We start from the raw sequence: 20,098 nt of genomic DNA on the forward strand, positions 1-20,098 counted from the left end.
CATGTGATGGGCTTAGGGCAGTGGGACAGAAAAAAAGAAACACTATAAAGATTAAAAAAAAAAAGAAAAATAAAATTCTTACTCCATAATTGAAGCATACATGTTTATTGTATGGTAATGGAGCTACACCAGAAAAAATTTAAGAAAATTAAACAGGACATAGGTAAAGCAACTGATACAGCTTTGGGGGTTGGAATGCTGTATGCTTCATAAATATTCACTGTGAGCATAACAGCCGTATTATCTTCCTACTTCAAGAGTCTCATCTCAACACAAAATTTTCAAGAAGGCTGTTAGCGAATATAGCTGTAATTGTGATTACATGTACAACAAGCAAATGTTACCATTATCAAATTTAGCATACAAAAAGTTCAGTGGGAACACAATGAAAATTGCAGTGCAGTATTATCCTAGAAAACCTGCTGGGTAGTAACAGCAGCAGTTCTACCACAATATTAAAAGACTGAATCATCCACATGGATATCAGAGTGAAGGCACAGATGGGCTACAGTCACATTTTGTGCCCATGTAAGTGTATGCACACCATTCCATTGTCAATTTTCTCCCAATTGAAGGGTTCAACAATTTGACTGTTTGCTTATTGCTGTCAATAGATTCATACTCTACTCATGATTTAGAGCTATCAAATAATTTTATGCTGACATCAGTTGCCTCCCTGACAGCTCTAAAATACGAAATAACAAGCAGTTGGTGTCAGCACTCTTAAATCAAGCCCAAGGGCCCCCATGGCACCACACTATGGCAGCTTGTTACCGCTAAGCAAATGTCAGTCCAGTCAATGTGTGTAGGAGGTTGTCAACTCCCTGGTTGCATCTGCCCTAATAACTAGTCCCCTGTAAGGTGAAATTCATAAAGCCACCATGGCGTCGCCTGAAACCCAAGGTGACAGAGGCTGGCACAGATAGAACGGCTTTCCAAGCCCAGGGGATGGTTGCCAGTCTGGCAAACTGGGCTCTGTGGCTGTGCTTTGGAGAGGCTGTTATTCTGCTGCTGCTTTTACTAGAAAGTGCAGAGAACAGACCGTCATTAGCATGCAGGGATATGTTATTTTTTTATCCTCACTTTCTATATTCCAGTGTTAACAGCAGGCCACTTTCATCACTGTGACCTAGCGAGGGGCGTAGCTAGGAATTTGGAAAATATACACACACACTGGCCTCCCTGTTGGTCCCCTGCCCTCACCATTCCCATAATCTCCCAAGGTAGACATACCATTACACATATCCCCATCACTAGCACAGCAGGTGCTATTAGACAGGGGATCTAGCAGCATGGTCATAAAAGGCCTGGCAAAGAACAAAAAAACCCCATTGCCCTCCATGAAATTAAAATTGTATGCTGTGGTGTGCACAGCACATGCCTGCTTCCACTTGAATAACTTTTGAAACATCTTGCAATGCAAAACAAATCCGAAAATCTAACAAAGAAAAAAGGAGCCAGATTTGAGTTCAATCATACTACAGCAAAATTTCAGTTTTCAAAATTCTAGTACATGGAGGAAGGCCTGAAGACTGAAAGAATTATAACATTTTATTTAGCTTACATCTGCAGCAGAAGGCAGGATTTTCTTTATAATTAAGTATGTGACAATACCTTTTGCAACTTCATTTTAAACACAGCCAGTAACACTTTAAATCCCTGGGTTATAGAAAGTAAGAAAAGGACAAATAGACTTTGTCTGCATTTTCCAATAGATATGTAGAATAGATATGCACTGCATTTTCCAACAGATATGTACAATTTAGTATTTACAATTAATTTACCTTTTCTTTAATAGCTTGTTTACATGTAATATTTAATTTTAAGAATTTAATATTATCTACCATAGCGCTGCATACTGATCAAAACAGTTTGTGTTTAGGTGATCACTCCCTAAAAACCATAAAAGACCATAAAAGCAGGTTTTGTTTCCCAACTAAGAAAAAAGTACACCGAGACAGCCAGAGCACTGACCCTGAAATGACAGAAATATTCCCATTTTTCCAAGGTCCCCTCCAGGACACACTGCAGCTCGCTGTTAGAGTTAATCCGAAAATACTCCATGAGCAATGGAGGATGTGCAAGCTGCTCCCCTCAACAGTGAGTTTCACAAACACACAGGAAAATCCAGTTTAGGCTTCCCCATGTCTGAGTCCAGTGATGATCAGCAGCTTAGGAGGAGAGGGATCAAAGGGAGAATGCTTTGAAGGGAAAAGGCACAGGGGTTTGAAGAGGCAATTAATCTTTGTGAAGACACAGAGAGGAGCAGGAAGATGCCTGTCACCTCAGCAAGACTGGAGACAATACAGTATTCCTTGCGTGACATTTTTATTTTGAATAAAGAAAAAGAAATCTGGTCTTTAGTACTGGGCAAACAAGAGAGCAGAAAATGGGATTGGGTTTAAAATGATGAATGGCACAAACATTTGTGACATTGTATTGTAAGTGTTTCTACATTACCCTGGTATGTCCTAGCTGGTTTTTCAACATGTATTGGAATTTACAGATATATTAATGGGTGCCATTCTCATGCTAAATCCTGGGATTTTGGGCTCTCTGCAGTGTCTTGAGAAAAATCTCCCACACTGTGACTGACTTCAAGAGCTGAAGTTTACCTTATCAATGAGGAGAGGAAAAAAATAAAACCACAAAAAAACCCCAAAACAAAACAAAAAAGTGCAATAAATAACATAGCTTACTATAGCTTCTATTTCTTCCTTTTTTCCTCCCATCATCTCATTTTTCCTCTCCTCATTTTCTTCTTTCTCCCAGCTGAAAATTTCTCTGAGTTTTGCTTTTATTGTTTAAACAAAATAATTATTTTTGTATAATTAATTATATAATAATTTTTTTCACAGATTTCATGACAGTGACATGGTATTCCTGTTTGTACTGGACAAATATGGAGGATATATTGATCATACAAATTAGGAGAATATTGCTGTAAGTAATCTTGGCCCTTTAGAGGCCAGAAGTAAAACACCAGTTTTCTCCATCAGAGCATGTCTAATTAAAAGTAAGTCCAGGAAAGCAGCCGAAGAATGCTTTAGCTCAACTGTAACATGCTTTTCTACAAAGCTCTGTCTTTAGGCTTCAACACTCTCAATGCATTACCTTTTTACAAGAAGGAAAAAGAAATCCAATTGTAAAACAGGAAAACATAATTGCTTTCTATTTGACAAAGGGAAGCATGAGAGTTTATTCTTACAAGTAGTCTGAAGAGCTGCATAAGTAACTACTATAATTTGTGTCTCTCCAGGGGCAAATGCATGGGAATCCAACATCAGCACTGAAATAAGAGGAAAGAAGGCAAGAGGAGGACAGAGACAGAGTGAGTAGCAGTGTCCCAGAGCAATTCTGTTCCTCTACCATCTGTCACAATCACCACCAGTCCCAAAAGACCTGGTTTGGAAAGGCCACTACGACTAATGAGCACTGCAGAAAGGTGGAATCCTGAATCAAGCTACATATAAACATCAAAAAGCCAAATAAAGCAGGCAAAGCTCTTAATAAACCCTCAATGCAGCATGACAAAGGTCTATCACTATTGGTCCCAGTGGTAGCTTGCTGGAGCTCACACTAACCCTTAAGAGATGCACATGTAGTTAAGGAGAAAGACTCTTATCCTGGGGTTTGATTAGTTATTTTGTATTATTATTTTACACTTTTATTTGTTTTTTTGATGAATGAAGTATGCTATAGCCTGTAGCACTGAAAATAAAACCCCAAACCGCAGCATATAGCAACAGAAATCATACATTTTCGTTGCCTGCAATACTAATTTGTCTAGTCAGTATTTTAAGATTGTTTTTTAATAGAAATTTCAGCATTTCTGACTTCAGAATATTAACTTATGGATTTCTTTTTTTCCTCTGCTTGTAAGGGAAAAATGACAAGTATCAGGTAGCTGGTGTGCTCTCTTTTTGAGATTATATTAAAAATAAATGAAATGCTGTGTTTGGACCACTATCAAAAGGTTATGGAAATTAGAATCATTATCAAAACAGAACATGATGCTTGAATCCTAATACAGGAATACTTGGTTTAGCTGTAAATATGGAAAGAGAATATTGCCTGAGACCTCTCTCTTTTATTTCATGAACTGCATTACTTTCTGCTATGATGAACATCTGTAACTATGAAAATCTGATCTAAAGCCCACTAAATGTGATAGAAAGACTTGAACCGGCTTTGTCTCATCCAAGTACTGTAATCCTCACACTCCTAGGTTAGAAGGAACTTCAAGTGAATGATACTTTTTATCACAAGAACTGCAATTCAGGCTTGCTTTCCTAGTGTCCACAATTTTGAGATTAAATTATTGCAATGCATTTCTTAGAAACTAATTTACCTCATGCGGACCTTCCTATCAGTGAGAGGCTTTCAAAAAACTGCCACAGCTCAGAGGCCACAAATCTCCAAGGAAGCAACTGTCTGAAAACAAAACATCGTCACAGAAGAAAAACTGAATGAGAGGCTTTCAAAAAACTGCCACAGCTCAGAGGCCACAAATCTCCAAGAAGGAAGCAACTGTCTGAAGAGAAAACATCGTCACAGAAGAAAAACTGAAGTCCAACCAGAGCAAGTCTTTGAACACAAGCAGACACCTTTAGGAGTTCTTAGTACCAAATGCACATGAAAAGTCACATGAAAAGGTGTTTGTGTGGTGGACTGCAGCTTGCAGCCAATGGTCTTAAAAAAATTAGATTCAACAGAAATGGAAAGGAGAAAGGAGGTCTTGTATTTTAAATACTGACATAAGGCTCAAGACAATTTAATTTCAAAGCTGTATCTTTCTCTGCTTATAGTTCCATATGGCTGTGTGATGTCCAATGAAAGTATATGGCAGTTGCTCTCCTGTAAAGCATTTGCTTCTGAATCCTCCTCCTGCTCAAGGGACTCCCATCTTATTCCAAATCAGCAAGGCACACACAGCAATGCCACCGTGACCAGCATTAATGTAAGCTCAGAGTCAAAAGAAAAGAGCGTTCCATGGTGTATGGGAAACCCTGCAGAAATCTGCCAGCTTCTGACAGCTGAAAAAGCGAGAAACTCCAAGGAGTGGTGTGCACGAGGCACAGAAACAGGGGCGGGAGAAGCCAAAAGGCTGGCTCTGTGGGAACAGCCACCACCTCTTCCACCTCCCACTCTTCTCAAGGTCTGTAAAACCCCGAAAGGTCCATCTGCAAAAGGTTGCCTTGGCCAGCTGAAGTTGTAACTTCATTGACATAGTGTTTCCCACGGGAATTCTACTTGCAAAGCAGCAGAACAGTAAAACCCGACCTAGCAAACACTCAGCTTTATAAATATCATCAATATCATCTATATTTGTATCCATATGTACATGTAACATATATATGTATGCACAAACTTATAAACATATTTAACCACAGAAAGCATTATTATTGCTGTTATTATTACATTTAGAATAGCAGTAGATGTTGAAGCAATTTTAAGGACCTGGAAAATTTTTTCCTCTATAAAACAGTCCCAGAAACTCTATGTTGGCCTTTAAGAAATTCCTACTGATTTTTTCAATTCCCCTTTTACTCTAGATAATCTGTAACAATTCCTTTGCTTAGATGAAGAGATGCATTTTTTAAAACATATCAATTTAAAAACAACTTAATTTCTATTCTTTACATTTTTCAATTGAATTTTAATGCCTGAAGAAGAAAAGAAGAAACTAAGATTTTATCTTAACAAAGAGTATTGCATAGACAGACACAGAGCAGCTTCTCCCTTTCTCTCTGTCCTAGTTTTCTATCCCCAAAAGCTTACTGCTTAAATGTCATAACCCTGAAGACTATTGTGAGATGAGATGCTCCATATCCTCTGACAGATTCACATGTCTGGAGAGACCCTAGCTAAACATGTAGACTTAAAATCAGAATTAAGTTCTGACATAGTTACAAAGCATGCAGGCAGTGGGAGACAAACTCATGCCTCCACTCCTGATAAAATACGTAAATATAAATGTTTGTATCACTTCTAATACATCTTCAATATTGGGCTCCAAAACAGAACATATAAAATAAACATGCAAGTAGATTCAAATCTGAATGTTGTCCAATAAAAGTTCCATAAATTCACTCAAAAAATTCCTTGGCAACTAAGTGAATGCACCCAAGGGAATAAAGTTAGTAAGCAGTCTAACCTATCATGTGACCATTTTACTGTAAAAACTTGAGCAGTTTCTTTACATGAACACTTGTTTTTTGCAATTCTGTAATGATTCAGTACCTGCTGCCTGGCTTTTACAGTTTACTTGGCAGGACACCAAGATGTATCTTTTAGTACCCAAATAAAATTCACCATCTCAGATTTCCATCCTAATCCAAAGTGCCAAAAGCATCTCAGCAGAAGCAACACCTACCCTAAACATGTGGGTGCCTGAGCATTTAAAAACATTTGTTAAACAGGCTCCTTCTTAGAATTTAATACATAATTGTAATAATAACTGAAACCACTACCTTAGTAATAAATGTGTATTTCACACTAATAATAATAACAAGAATCTAAACACTGATAACCCTTAACAGTAAAATTCCACGGAAGATATGTGATACACGTGGCAAATGTGCTGTCCTTCCCCGACTTTGAAAAGATCTCTTTGCTGTTATCTTTAGAAGCAGTTTAGCATACATAATGGTTGTCTCCTTAACGCTCCATTCTTCTCCTTTGAACTTCAGTCAGCATTTTGGCCAGTTAGCAAACACAAAATTCACAGTGCCATTTAAAGAAACCTCCTATTCTTCCACTGGACTCTATACATAAAAATTACAGATGGTTATTTAAATGAAAAAGTACTTCCCAGTGGATTTAAATGAAGACCTGATTTTGCCCAATAATAAATGGTTGTGGAGTTTAGGTATTATAATCCTACGTTAGTCACTTTTTCAACTTAAAAATTTTCCACTCCACTAAATAGGAAAAAGAAATGTTTTTCCTTTCCTCTTTGTTTGATGGGCAAAGGATGGAATGTACTACTTGTGAAAAGATATTACTGTGAGTTTGATGTAGTGTCAAACCAACAATCACAAACAAACGCCTTCTTCAGGGACAGCATTTTACATTCCTTCTGTTTAAGAGAAAACAGTTTCCATACCGGCTGATACACTCACAAGCCTGTTCCAACAAAGACTTATGTCTATGTGCAAAGCTTTCTATCAAGGGAAATCATTATTTTACATACAACTGAGTTCTGGGTATTGTTCTGTTTCCTAGTATGAAATTAAAATCTGCAGGTCTTTCTGCTATGATTGCCCAGCAGTAATTGCTTGCTCAAGGAGAGAAAATATGGTTTCTAAACAAAACACAGGGATTTATTTACAAAAGCAGCTCTTCTCTTCCTGCTCAACCCAGCACCTTAATGACCAGTTAGTACTTCTTCCTTTACAACTCATCTGTCAGCACCTCCTCAGAGACGCCACGTACATCACAACTTCTGAATTTCTGGCTCAGAATGCTTTGATGAGCTCTCCTATCAAGTTGGTCTGTGCTGCTACTTTTTTTTTCTGGCAACCTGCTGAGACATGGGCAAGCACTTCATCATTATAAATGGTGAACTATTTCACTACTGCTCTCCTGGAGCTGGGAGGAGCACGCAGAGCAGCCTGCAGTGCTGTGCAGCCTCACCATCTTGCTGCCTAACTCTTCTCTTACCCTTGGCCTACACAATTCACAACTGCTTTACAAAGTTTCAGGAGCTAAAGCTCTGTTGACATTATCACTCACTGCCTATAGTTTAAAGGCATATTTTGGAAGTTCAGCACCCAAAAGAACCTTAAACTCTAAAAAGGCACCTGTTCTATTTTTTGTCTAAAGCTGAATTTTCATGTAAAAGAGTCCATGCAGTAAGACTGCCTGATCCTGCCCTTATAATACACACCACCTGTGCCTACAGTGAGAAGCCATGACCATTTTCCAGACATAGTTTAGGTGGTCAAGTATTATAGCTAAGCTTTCTATGAATTTTCTCTTCTTTAAGCTAAAGGATGCCAGAGTTCTTCATGGCTTTCCTTCATCCTGCTGTTTTTCTTTGCCAGTAAGGCCTATTTAAAATCCCCTGGTTGTATATAAAAGAAGAACAGAGTCCTGTAGCAAACCCCATTACTTGGCTGTGCCAAAAGTTGGATTTTTTTTTCTTCCACTTTCTTTATCAATTCAAGCATATACTGTACTTTATAGAAGTTTTTCCTTGGGCCCATTAGACAAATGTGATATTTTGCTGTCTTGCCCCACTCTTGACAAGAAAAAAGATTTCAAAGAAACTATTTCATAACAGCTTGACATTTTTCAAAAGCATTCATGAATAATTTATAATCAGAACATATTTTATATTTACGGGTTTAGATAGTGTTGTATTAAAATATATTTAACATATGTATGAATGCCATTAGGTTGCATCATGGGACCTAATTTTTTTAGCTTGAAAACACAGCGATAACATCAATGCATTGACTACAAACAGTGAATGAGGTAATTATGAGAGTTTACTGGAACTTTCCAAAAGTAACTCAGCCAAGAAGATTTGAAGCCCCTTTCATGTGCTCAGCAAATTTAGAGCAGAAAAAGAGAACACATGGGGAGCTATGTAAAGCAACTGAAATCTGATGGGCTTAGCAGCTGTGAAACTCAGATTTGACTGTTACTATTTCCTTGGTTCCAGAGAGGAACGTACTACTAGGCAGAAAAAAGTTAACTGTTCTTGGAATCTTATACTTTGAGTAGTGAAAAAAACACACGCATCAAACAGACCACATTGCTTCTGATCTTGAAGATTTTTCATATTTTGATGTATTTCACACACTATGCCTCCTAATGCAGGACTACCACTGCTGCATTCCTCCAGATTTATCTGTAAGGCCTGCATGCTGGAGTCAAGCGTATGGGGAGAAATGCTGAGTGCAGGTAAGAGCTGAATCACAGCAACTTATATAATCACTGTTGATCTGCCGACAGTGTTTAACTGTGTCCCTCATAATTTCTGCCAACAGAAATCGTGCTTTCCTCTTTCCTCTTACACCCTTCAAAGGTTTTTCTGCAAGCTCTGGTTTGATATAGATACATGAAAAGCAGCACAGAAAGAGATACAGAGGCAGAAATGAGAAAAAACTACAAACAAGGCATTGACATTGAGAAAAATGGAAGAGAAGCAAGCAGGGGTATGAAAGCTAAAGGTACCATTTTCTAAGTTACTTTGGCACCCATTTCCCCCTGCTGAAAGGGCTTCACAAACCTAAGCCCCAATGGTCAGGTGTTCAGGGCCAGGATCCAAGGTAATCCTGCTGCTCTATCCCTTAATCTAGGAGAATGATTGGGTATTTCTCACAAGTTTATTTAGGAATATGAAGGAAGGATAGTTTGCATAAATTACTCTTTTTTTCCTATGAATATGCAAGTTTTCATTAAACATGGTTGTTCTATAATAAATAAAAACCTAAGAATGCTCCTCGTGAATATGCAAGTTTTCATTAAACATGGTTGTTCTATAATAAATAAAAACCTTGTTCCATGCTCCTCACCTAAAATCAGCATGAACTAGTTTTATAAGTCAGGTGGTTTTTGCTCTTTTCCCTGAGAAAAATTTACAAAGGATCTCTTGGCCTTCTGAGAATATATAAACAATTCATTCAGTGCTTTCCCTTGAAACAAGATACTTAAGTGCAAAGTTGGGAAAATTCTTCCACTTATAAGTTGATAAATGTAAACAACACTAGAAGACCATCTTTAGGAAAAGTATTTCCCTTTATTCTTCAAACATAATATCTCACATGGGGGCCCTGTGTTGTTAAAACCAGTTATAATCTGCACGATTTCTAGTGGTTCAACATGATTCTGATGATCAGGATTCCTGGGCTCCTTCCCATGCTCTGCCACGAGACACAACTGGCACTTTCCTACTTTGTCTTGCTATCACAGTTTGCAGAGCTGAGATATTATTTACAAGGCAAAAAAGTTCATGTGGGCATGTTTACAATACGCTTTGAAATACTCAGAGAAAAAGTGTTATACAAGTGCAAAAATATTGTTATTATTCAAGCAGTTATGGCCTCTGCACCCAAGGAAAACCAAGCAAGCAATTTTTACCTAGCAAGGAATCTTTTAAATATGTTTCCATGTTTATGCCACTAGAATTAGACATCAGTGGAACAGGGTCAAACAGAGCACTCCCACAGTTCTAACTTAAGTTCATCTTGCCAGTTTATGTTTTCAAACCATGTTCTAACAAGAATTAAGTACATGGTTTTATTCCCCTCAGGCTGACACCCTGGATAATGTAAAACATTTTGTTCATAAAGAAAACATGCTTCTCTCCACAAGTCTGAAATGTTAGTTTAAAAACCTGAAACACACTTTTAATAACTTTTGTAGGAAAACCTTGATGGGAAAGACCAGTTGTTACTCTACTTTGTTACTCTTTATTGCTTCTATAAGCAAAGTGGTGATTTTTTTCTTGTTTCTTTCAGGATTGTTTCCTTTCTAACTTAAGCACTTTGTCCACTGCAAGATTCTCAAACTTCCAGTGATAAATGAAGACAACAGACACACTGATTTTGGAACACTTCAGCCTTGCTTTTTCAGCAGTAAGTTTTCCCCAAATGTTTTAATTTCATCTTGATACATAACGCATATCCTACCTGTATGAATCTAAGGTATTATATTGAATGCTTTAGAGTTAAGACAAAAGAAAAAAAAAATCTGCATTACCTCACTATCAAAGATTAACCCCAAACTCCAGTGAATGCTATCATTCTTCACAAGCTCCAATAGACTACTGTACTTGGAGTCAGTCAAAGATTAGAAACTAGAAATATTAGATTTTACAGATTTATACAAAGAAAGAAAAAACTCCATTCACTGTGGAAATGGTTGTGATTTGTACATGTGTAAAGCAAGTCTAGAGAAATCATTACTATTTTAGAGAAACTGAAATAAGAGGCCTCAGAACAAGAAAGGAGAAAAAGAAAAGGTTTCCTTTAAAATATCCAGATCACACAAAACAGCATCTGCTCCATATTGCAATGGATCCTAGGTGGGTAAAAAATTGAAGTAAGAATGCTTTGTGTTGTGTAATTTAGGAACTCTGTTGGAAGCCGTATAGTAACTAAGTACAAACAGCTAGTACTTAATAAGTTTCAATTTTAATTCTAATTGGGAAGCAAAATATGATACCAGGGTAGCTTATACTGAAACTACTGCCTGAAATTATGTCTAGCTATAAAATACAATTAAACACACTGCCCCACAGAAGTCCCTGTAAAGCTATAAAAAAATACCCAGGGGGTATAAAATGAAAAAAAACCAACTCTTTTTTCCCCCCTTGGTTCTGTTTTAAAAATCAGTTACAATAAAACCTTAATATAATTAACTGAACTAGAGATAATTGTACCTAAGTTTCTGTGTTTAAACAGCCCTACTCTTTAGAGTGTATTGAGAAAGCACATATTGTGTTTAAAACATATCGCTCCAATTTCACAGTGATTAAGGATGCCCCTTTCAACACCTAACGTACAAATATGGTCAGTTTAAAAGACAAGTCTCCAAATTCTCAATATCTGACTTACACACAATATCACAATGTTTTGTGATAAGAGACACATCTTCTAATACAAATAAAGTGAAAATATGTTTTGTGGTTTTTTTCAATCTGAGGGTCATAAAACACTTATTAAAGAGAAAAGCAGGTTATTTGGCTATACTGGACTCTGCGAGATGCAGTAGGTGCAACAGAATAAAGTAGAAATTTCAGTGATATAAAATTATCCTCTTTCTTTCTTGATAGTATAATAACCTTTTAAATCATGTTTGACATTTGTAAGCTGAGTGAGCTGGCAACCCTGCAAAATCTATGTGGTAATACATGTAGTAAACCCTTTCTGGAGCAGTAATCTCATTGCTTTGTCTAATGGTTCTCACTTCATGTGGCCTACTTGTCCCCAAGAGACTTATTTGACTCTGCCTTTCCTGAGCCACTGGTTGCTAATGTTCCTTATTATGAGGAAAGTGCCCAAAGGCAAGGGCCACTCTGATAGTGGTACAACCACCAGCAACCTTCTGCTGAGGCCTTTTTTGCTCCCCTTCCTAAAAAAAAAAAAAAGTCCCATAAAATATGCACATGTGTTATAAAGGGATTGCTTTGTGTCTCAAGAAAAAAAAAAAAAGGAAAGGGAAAGAAAAAAAAATGACAGTGCTCTCTACACAGCTCCAATTGCTAATCTGACAAGCTCCATCTGGTAGGCAGACCTTTTATCTTTTCATCACTCTAAATCTCTGAAGGAAAGTGGACACTAGTGGCATATGTGCATTGTTGGTTCCTGTGCTTAATGAGGCACACAATTTATGGGTCTAACTGGAGAAACATTATTTAAACTTGGACGAGGAAGGAGTGGGAGGGCATGTTTTCTCTCTTCTTTCAGCAGTCACTTACCTGGACAAATATTGTATCATAAGAAAGCCCAAACTCTATTATAAAACCTCATTTAATTAATACATCTATACATGAATTATCAAAGGATCTTAAAGCAGATTTACCTAAATGTTTTATTGGCAGTGACCCAACTACCTTACATAGCTGACCACTTCATACAGTTATTAACTGTTCTGTGCTGTGAACTGGGGAAGCTTTTTTTTTTTTTTAATTAAGCTTGAGGTTCCATATTGAATGGCATCTCAAGAAGTTTTTAAGAAATGCTGCTGTAAAATCTGAGATGCACTCAAGGTGAGATGATTGTATTACTACCAACCTAGATAGGATTTCAATTAAATTCAAACGAGGTTTTCTTCATTTGGGGCAAGATTCAAACACATGTTCCTGCCTCACTAAAGTGTAGATGGTTTGTGACATCTTTCAGATTTAGTATTTTGATATCTAAACAAAGTTTCTTTCAGACCATCCACTATTTGTTCGTTTGGGGTTTTTGTGGGTTTTTTTTTTTGGTATTTTTTTCCAAAAGTACCAATATCAGGATATTCTATGATATTATGAAAGTCAATTTTCTATAGGTATTTGTTACCACAACTGGCAGAACATTTTCCATATGCCATAGCCCTACACTTTACAGATGCTTGAGTGAAAAGCATACCAGAATGCTTTTGACCATAGACACTTACACCCAAAATATCTAATGTATTTTAAGACCTAAAACAATGTTTCTGAAGCTACCCCTTTTTAAGTGGTACAAAACACAGTAACAGAACACACACTCTGAAAGCACCATGTAGCCCAATCTCCAGCAAGTTTAAATCATTATTGTGCTCCAACCACAGAAAGGAGTTTCAGTTTTTGATAAGTGCAGCTGCTCAATGCTGAGATCTGGCTCCAGTCTGTTGTTATTGGGAAATAGGAACAAGCTGGTGCCCACACCAGTTCTCTAACAGAACTGAGGGGAAACTTCCTTTCAGTCCTAATTACCTGATAAAGTTTTAACTTCAAGAATACTTTTCACTCACAATGAGTGACACTCATTGCATGATCTTTTTTCTTCCAGGAAAACTTCCCTTATCTGCATCCTATGATGCCTGTTACATTCATTGTCATTTTTAGACAAAGAATCTCATAAAATTAATATCCCCAATTGCAACGACAATATTGGTTAAGTATTGTCTCCACTACTAAGCAGCAATGTCTACTGCATATACTCTTGGAGGAACTCCAGCTGGATCCCAAACCCTGTGCAATCACCAGCTGGATTGCACAGGACTGTTCTCTACAAATGAGAAGTTCATACTGCCAGTTCCCATGGTTCTCCCTGCAGAAAAGTCCTTACCAGCCACCCAAGGGCTCTGGTGAGGCCTCTCTTCCCAGAGCTCACACACTTGTGGTCTGTGCATCCTACTTCTCCAAAGGCTGGGGAAACCTCCTCTCTTTGCAACCACAGACCAAAAAAAAGAAAGAAGGCTTTAACTGCACACTGAAGACAGAAGGAATTGGGTTCTTGGTATTATCTCCTTAATTTTTCTCTTCTCAATACTTTCCCTTCCCTTTTCATTTCATTTTCTACCTCCTACCCTGAACTTTGCTCTCTACTGTTCTTCCTTCTTCCCCTGCTCTCTCATTTCCTCTGCTTACACTCACCTTGATCTGTATTCTCTACCTTACAGCCTCCCCTGTGCTTACTCCCTCCTTCTCCAGCTGCCTCCTGTGCACAGGCTATTCTGGAATTATCTGTAGCATCATTTAATTATTTTAAATCTCTCAGTTGTCACTGTGCTGTTTTCCCTCAAACACTTAGTGTTTTTCCCTTATCTTTTTTTCCTCTGCAAATAGTTTGTGGAATTCCCAAACTATCTGAAGTTGGTCATTTCTCATACAAAGCACCTAATATCAGTTTCCCAGGAAAAAAAAAAAAGGGAAAAAAAAAGGAAAGAAAAAAAAGGAGCTAGATGGTTAGATGTTGATGTTAATGTCACTTTCAAGTTAGGAAACAAACTAATAGTTTACAGCCATTGCCTGGATTCATTTCCCCCAGAAATTATGGAGAATCTGGAAAGGCAGTGAAAAACATAAAGGGCATGTCTCAAAGCACCTCAGGGCTCACGAGAGGACCACAAGATCAGGTAACACGGCCAGAACAGCACAATCATATTACAAGGCAAAGCTCATCTTCTTTCCATAGAAGTTATGGTACCTTAACCTCCCCCTAGCATTAAATCAGAAGATTTCATTTTCCCAGAAGGAAGTTAGTGATGTTTCTGCTGCCCAGGACTCGGGATGCATTGCCATTGCCCTCTGCCTCCAAACATCAAGTCAAGGCTCCAGAAACACAGAGTCCCCCAGACTCAGCCTGGATTTTGGAAAATGTATGAGCGCTCTGCTCCAAATTGTGAGCCTTGGTAGTGACTGTCATTTTCAGGCATCAATGTTTCCACCTTCTGCCACAGAAGCTGCTAACTTCTGATATGCAAGCTAGCTGTGCAGAGATTCCTCAGGGAATCTCCTGAAGCAAAACTGTTCTGCCAGAATATTCCAAACTAACTCTACTTCCAGTTTAAGGAGGGAAGTCAGAGAGAAGATAGAAGAGGAAAGAAAGTTGTCATCACTTGCATTTTACACTTCCTCCATTACTTTTCCAGGAGAGCAGATGCATTAAAGAATTTCTTCTCATGCCTAATCAGACACCCAAGAAACTGCTTGGGGTTTCATATGGCAAAGATACTGTGCTTTGAGTGATCCACAGTCCTTCTACTACAGGTGTTTCTAAGGATAACATCCCCATCCTCTGCTTGTTTCTCATACATTATTCATTCCACTGTCCTTTGCCAGAGACCTGGCACTTAGCAACTGAACAAAAAGTAAAATAAAGACAGGTAACTTCCACCTCAACATATTTGTCTCAAATGCAAACATGAATAATGAAGAAGGGCAGTACATGAGGCAAATAAGATCCTAATATAATGGGTCTTTTTTTCCTCTGTCAGAACCATCCATTATCTTTTGCCTTTGCAGGAACTCAAATGAAAATGTGTTTTCAAGACCTAATGTATTCAATTTGATACTGGCCATAAACCTGGCAAACTATCTGTCATGAGCAACAGGCAGCACATAACCCTGCCTGGGAAATGCCTCACACATCTGAGAGCTTCTGCCCCTGGATATCAGCACAATTGTCCCCCATCTGACTGTGCCATGGCTGAGTCACACCACCTGTCCCTTCCTTAGCCACAGCAAACACGTCATTCCATCAAACTCTTGGCAGGGAAAAACCAAAAAAAATTGTAAAATTTTTACCAAAACACAGTTCTAGCTCATTATATATAAACATATGTCTCATTATGTATAAAAACATAATACTGGAGAATAAACTATTCAAATTCTGTCCCTCTACCTGCTGTTTGTTCATCTAATTTTCATCCCCCAAGCCTTTAACACTGTCTTCCTTCCAGACCTTTACAAGCTGTAAAAGTGTTATGTTACCAAGGATTCATTAGAGAAGAACTGCAGCACAGTCTGGCCATAGCTCACTGGGACAGTTTTATGACTCCCAAGGTCCCAGTTCCAAACTGGAAGTAACAAGTCCCAAAACAGGAAAATCAGTTTCTTTTTGACTTGGGAGAAAGCATTTAGTTTACCAGCACTTTTCTTGTAGTCTGAAGAGGAGATCAGAGAGTCTATGACTTGCTTGCTTGGCTCACCAAACCTTAAACAACCCTAGTAATGGGTTCCTATGTGGAATCACACACAGAAGATTCAGTGTGATCATTATGACTTGTCTTGTAGATTGAAATGCAATAAATTATTATATAAATTATCAAGATTATTCTTTTAACCCTCCTGTGCATGTACTGCTGTTCTTTTCCAGGAGCTCCTGCCAAAGTCTGGTCCTGCTTATCCTGAGTGCAGGAAGAGAGGATCACATCCACTTCAGATGCATTTTGTACACGTTCTACAGCAGCTAGCAATTCCTCAGCTGATTATCCACCGAGGCCATCGGGCCTGAGGCTGTCACACGGTCAAACAAGAAAAACAGCACAACAGAATGTTAATTAGTACAGCGTAAGCACCATCATAATGGACTCTAATTGCTTGTCAGTGGCAGTTGCCATAAGGTGCAAGATCTACCCCAGTTCTTGCACCTGTGGCTGTGACTACAGGTATTGCCGAAGCTAAACACGGGCCCCAGTTAGACAGTGTTTATTAACAGTAACAGTTTATCACTTGTATTTGTATGTGTTATCCTTAATTTTTAGTGCTCTTATGTTTCTGATCATCACTTAAAAAAAAAAAGAATCTTCATAATTCTGATTTCTTGGACATTTGAACTGTCACCCACAACAAAGAGAAACAATTTCATGCTTGACCAGATTTTTTAGCCACCTACTTGATCTCTGTATTATGAAAGGAAAAAAAAAAGTAGGAAAAACAAACCAAAGTTTGTTCTAAGCACTGAAGGACAACTGACTTCAACAGATGCTAATGGTTAGTTACAAAATGTAGCCAAACACCAAAACAGTAACAGTACTTTTAATCTCATTCTGTCAAACTGTGGAGACAACAATATTTTTCCTCAAAATGTAACATTCTTGCAAGCAAGCCTTTGAAATAAATGCCAAATAGAAAGATCAGACATTGCTTAAGCAGATTCCATTACATTTATGATATCACCCAGACTCTTCTAAACAGTGAATATAAATTCTGCTGTATAACATCACAGTCTGAGGTGATCTGAGGAGGAAAATGGATTATGATGTGCAAAGGATGGAGAAAGACATCAAAGCACTCAGTTACCACATCTGAACTGCAGTCATCTTTTAGGATGACACTCCAAAGTACTGACAGGATAGTGAAATCTGGCAAGTTGCAATCTGAAAGACTGCAAATCCCTCTTTCTGAAGAGGAAAATAACACACTTTGCCACCCCAACGCCCTGTATTCTGTGTCTTACAGCCTTTCTAATCACATCTGCATCACAAAGGGATTTCGTTGGTGTTTAGAACCTCAGCTTTCCTGCAATTGCATAAAGGCATGTTTTAATGTGTATTATTATTCCAGGTACTAAAAATCAAGGGGTAATAAAAGTGCTATCCTATGTAAAGATATTTATTTCACCAAAGTCTTTGTAGATTAGGTATTTAAAAAACACACATCACCTTAAAACCTACTTTGACCTACACTGAATAATACTAATGAAACCCAGCCAAATGCAGATGACGAATTTTACACATTATAAAAACAACCAAATACTCAATGATAACATCTCTATCATTTCTCACATAAAGAAAGAGCAAAGACAAAGCTTATTTTACTTTCATGTCCTTAAGAAAAAGGAGGAAAAACAGTAAGAGGCTGTAGCTTGTAGAAGAGAGCTGTAAAACAGTACATATTTTGCATTAAAGTAGAAATACAGCATTTCACTACAGTCACCATTCCACCCAGTGTCCTAGAAGGATGAGTAGCTCGTGCCAGAAAAAAGGAATCACATCCGAGGGCACAGTTATGTCAGAGGTTGACATAGCCAGAATATGGCTAAAACCAGGTACAAACACTTTGTCAACCTACAGTCTAACAGTTCCACCAGGCTCTTGGTGACAAGGATTGCTCTGGACAGTGAAGTCCTACAAACAGTTCAGTATTTAGTGAAGGAAATGGTTTCCCGTCATTTTCATTTGTAGATGCTTCGTTTTCTTTTCCAGCGAGGGTGCAAATCCTTGCTTAGCAAATATTAACCTAATGAAACTAACTTGCTTCATTTCTGTTTTTAAAGGTCTCTTTAAGCTATTACGTTTTTATTCCTTATTTCATTTTGCCCACTCACCACCCAAACAGAGCCATAAAATGCAAAACAAGGAATAAATCTAAAACAAACAAAAAAAGGATGTTTTCTCTGATAATTCCTACATTGGTTTTTATACACACTACCACTACTTAACACACTATTTCTTCTTCTTTGGTATTGAAAGAAAAAAAAAAAAAAAGGAAAAAAAAAGAGCATTGTTCAAATACTCATCACTGAAGACTTCAGTAAATATTTAGTCTATTATGCTTAGTGTTCCACATACGAAGGTCAAATGAAAACCACTTGGAAGGACACAGTGAAATCATACATTTAAAACTTTGGAGAACTCAAATCTGACACAACACGGCTGTATTTCCATTTTCTTCATCTTTGTCTTTCATTTTTCTCCTTCCTCCTAAAGCAAGTGAGTAACTCAGCCTGTAGACTAAATTGCCCTGTTATCCGCAGACACATCAATCCTTTTACATCTGAATGTTCTTTCCCAAAGTGGAGATCTAGATGAGAACACCACTACCTGATTGCAAAAAAAAAAAAAAAAACCACCCAAGGAAGACTGATTGATGTTCCTAAAGGATCTTACACTAAATATTAATAAAGATTTAAATTTAAGTGCTGGCTCTTTTATGCACCTTCTCTACTGTTTTTTCTTCCCTTGCTATCGATTTTCAAATGTTCCAAGCATCTCACAGAAAATATTATACTATATAATAAAGGTTTTATTAGGTTTCCCTAATTTCCTTTTCAACATTTTATTATTTCTAATAGATTTAGATAATTTTTACTATTTTTCACATTCAGATATTTGAAGAAATAAACTTACTTCTGCTTTCTTTTAACCAAAGTTGGGATATTCAATCACTCTCCCTCTGCAAGGGAAGGTAACTTTGTGAAGCAATCAACATCTAATCAAGCTGCAGAATTAGATTTTTTTTTTTTAATTGAGAATGTGCATCTCACTTTTTCACTCAAAAGAGCTCATCTAGCAAGCAGTATAAATTGATACCAAAATAGATTTAAAAATTAGCAGAGTTTTGCTATTTATAATGGTTTTAGGAAATGGAGATGATGAAAGTGAAATTCTATGAGTGGCTTCAAAAGTAACTTAATAGCAAGTTTTTGATATAACCCATGTTTAGCCAAGGAAAGAAGTTTTGATGAGTTGATCTATTCTAGAAGAAACAGAACATGTAGCAATGTCAGCACTTGAAAGAGGGTGAACATTTTACTATTTTTCCTTTGCTTTGTCCGTGATAGCTGATATTTAGCTCTGAATAACAACATGTCCCCACCACATACAAATTATAACAGTTTTGCCATTGGAATTACTGGACTGAGGATGCCAACCACATTTACTTTAATTCAAAACACTTGTTTCCTGGGTCCTTTGATGAGCAAGACTTTACTAATCATAAAGCCACTTATTGAGGCAGAGATTAGCACCCTTTCTGTTGAATAGAGAATACGAACAAAGGTTCTTGTAAAACTGTCAGTGTACATTATTTTGTTATCTATGCTTATACTCTATCCTGTTGTCTCAGTCTAGCCAGTTTACTCAAGAGGAATAATTCTGCACCTCCATGAGCCCCGGATGCACGCAGCCAAACTAAAAACCACTGACCTGCCCTCAGTTATTAGACATGCATTACACACAAGAGATATAATATTATGACACAAAGATTGTTTCAGATCTATTCCATATGGAAACACATCATCTCTGCACCCCACTCCCAAAGACAAAGATATGCTTTTGAAAGTATGCGGGATACAAGAAAAAGAGCAGTGACATTTTAGTAAATTGTGTGCTTTGATTATCAATGAGTTAGAAAGCAGTTTATTTTTAAAACAAACATTCTCAAAAT

At 37.5% G+C, this 20,098-nt stretch overlaps 1 protein-coding gene across 5 annotated transcripts in view; it reads right to left on the minus strand.

The window, feature by feature from the left end:
- ROBO2 (roundabout guidance receptor 2) overlaps nucleotides 1-20,098 on the minus strand; it is a 434,381-nt gene that overhangs the window by 243,519 nt on the left and 170,764 nt on the right. The window lies entirely within an intron of this gene.

Source organism: Passer montanus, unplaced genomic scaffold (assembly GCF_014805655.1).
Source record: "Passer montanus isolate IOZ18808 unplaced genomic scaffold, ASM1480565v1 scaffold28, whole genome shotgun sequence".
Taxonomy (NCBI): domain Eukaryota; kingdom Metazoa; phylum Chordata; class Aves; order Passeriformes; family Passeridae; genus Passer; species Passer montanus.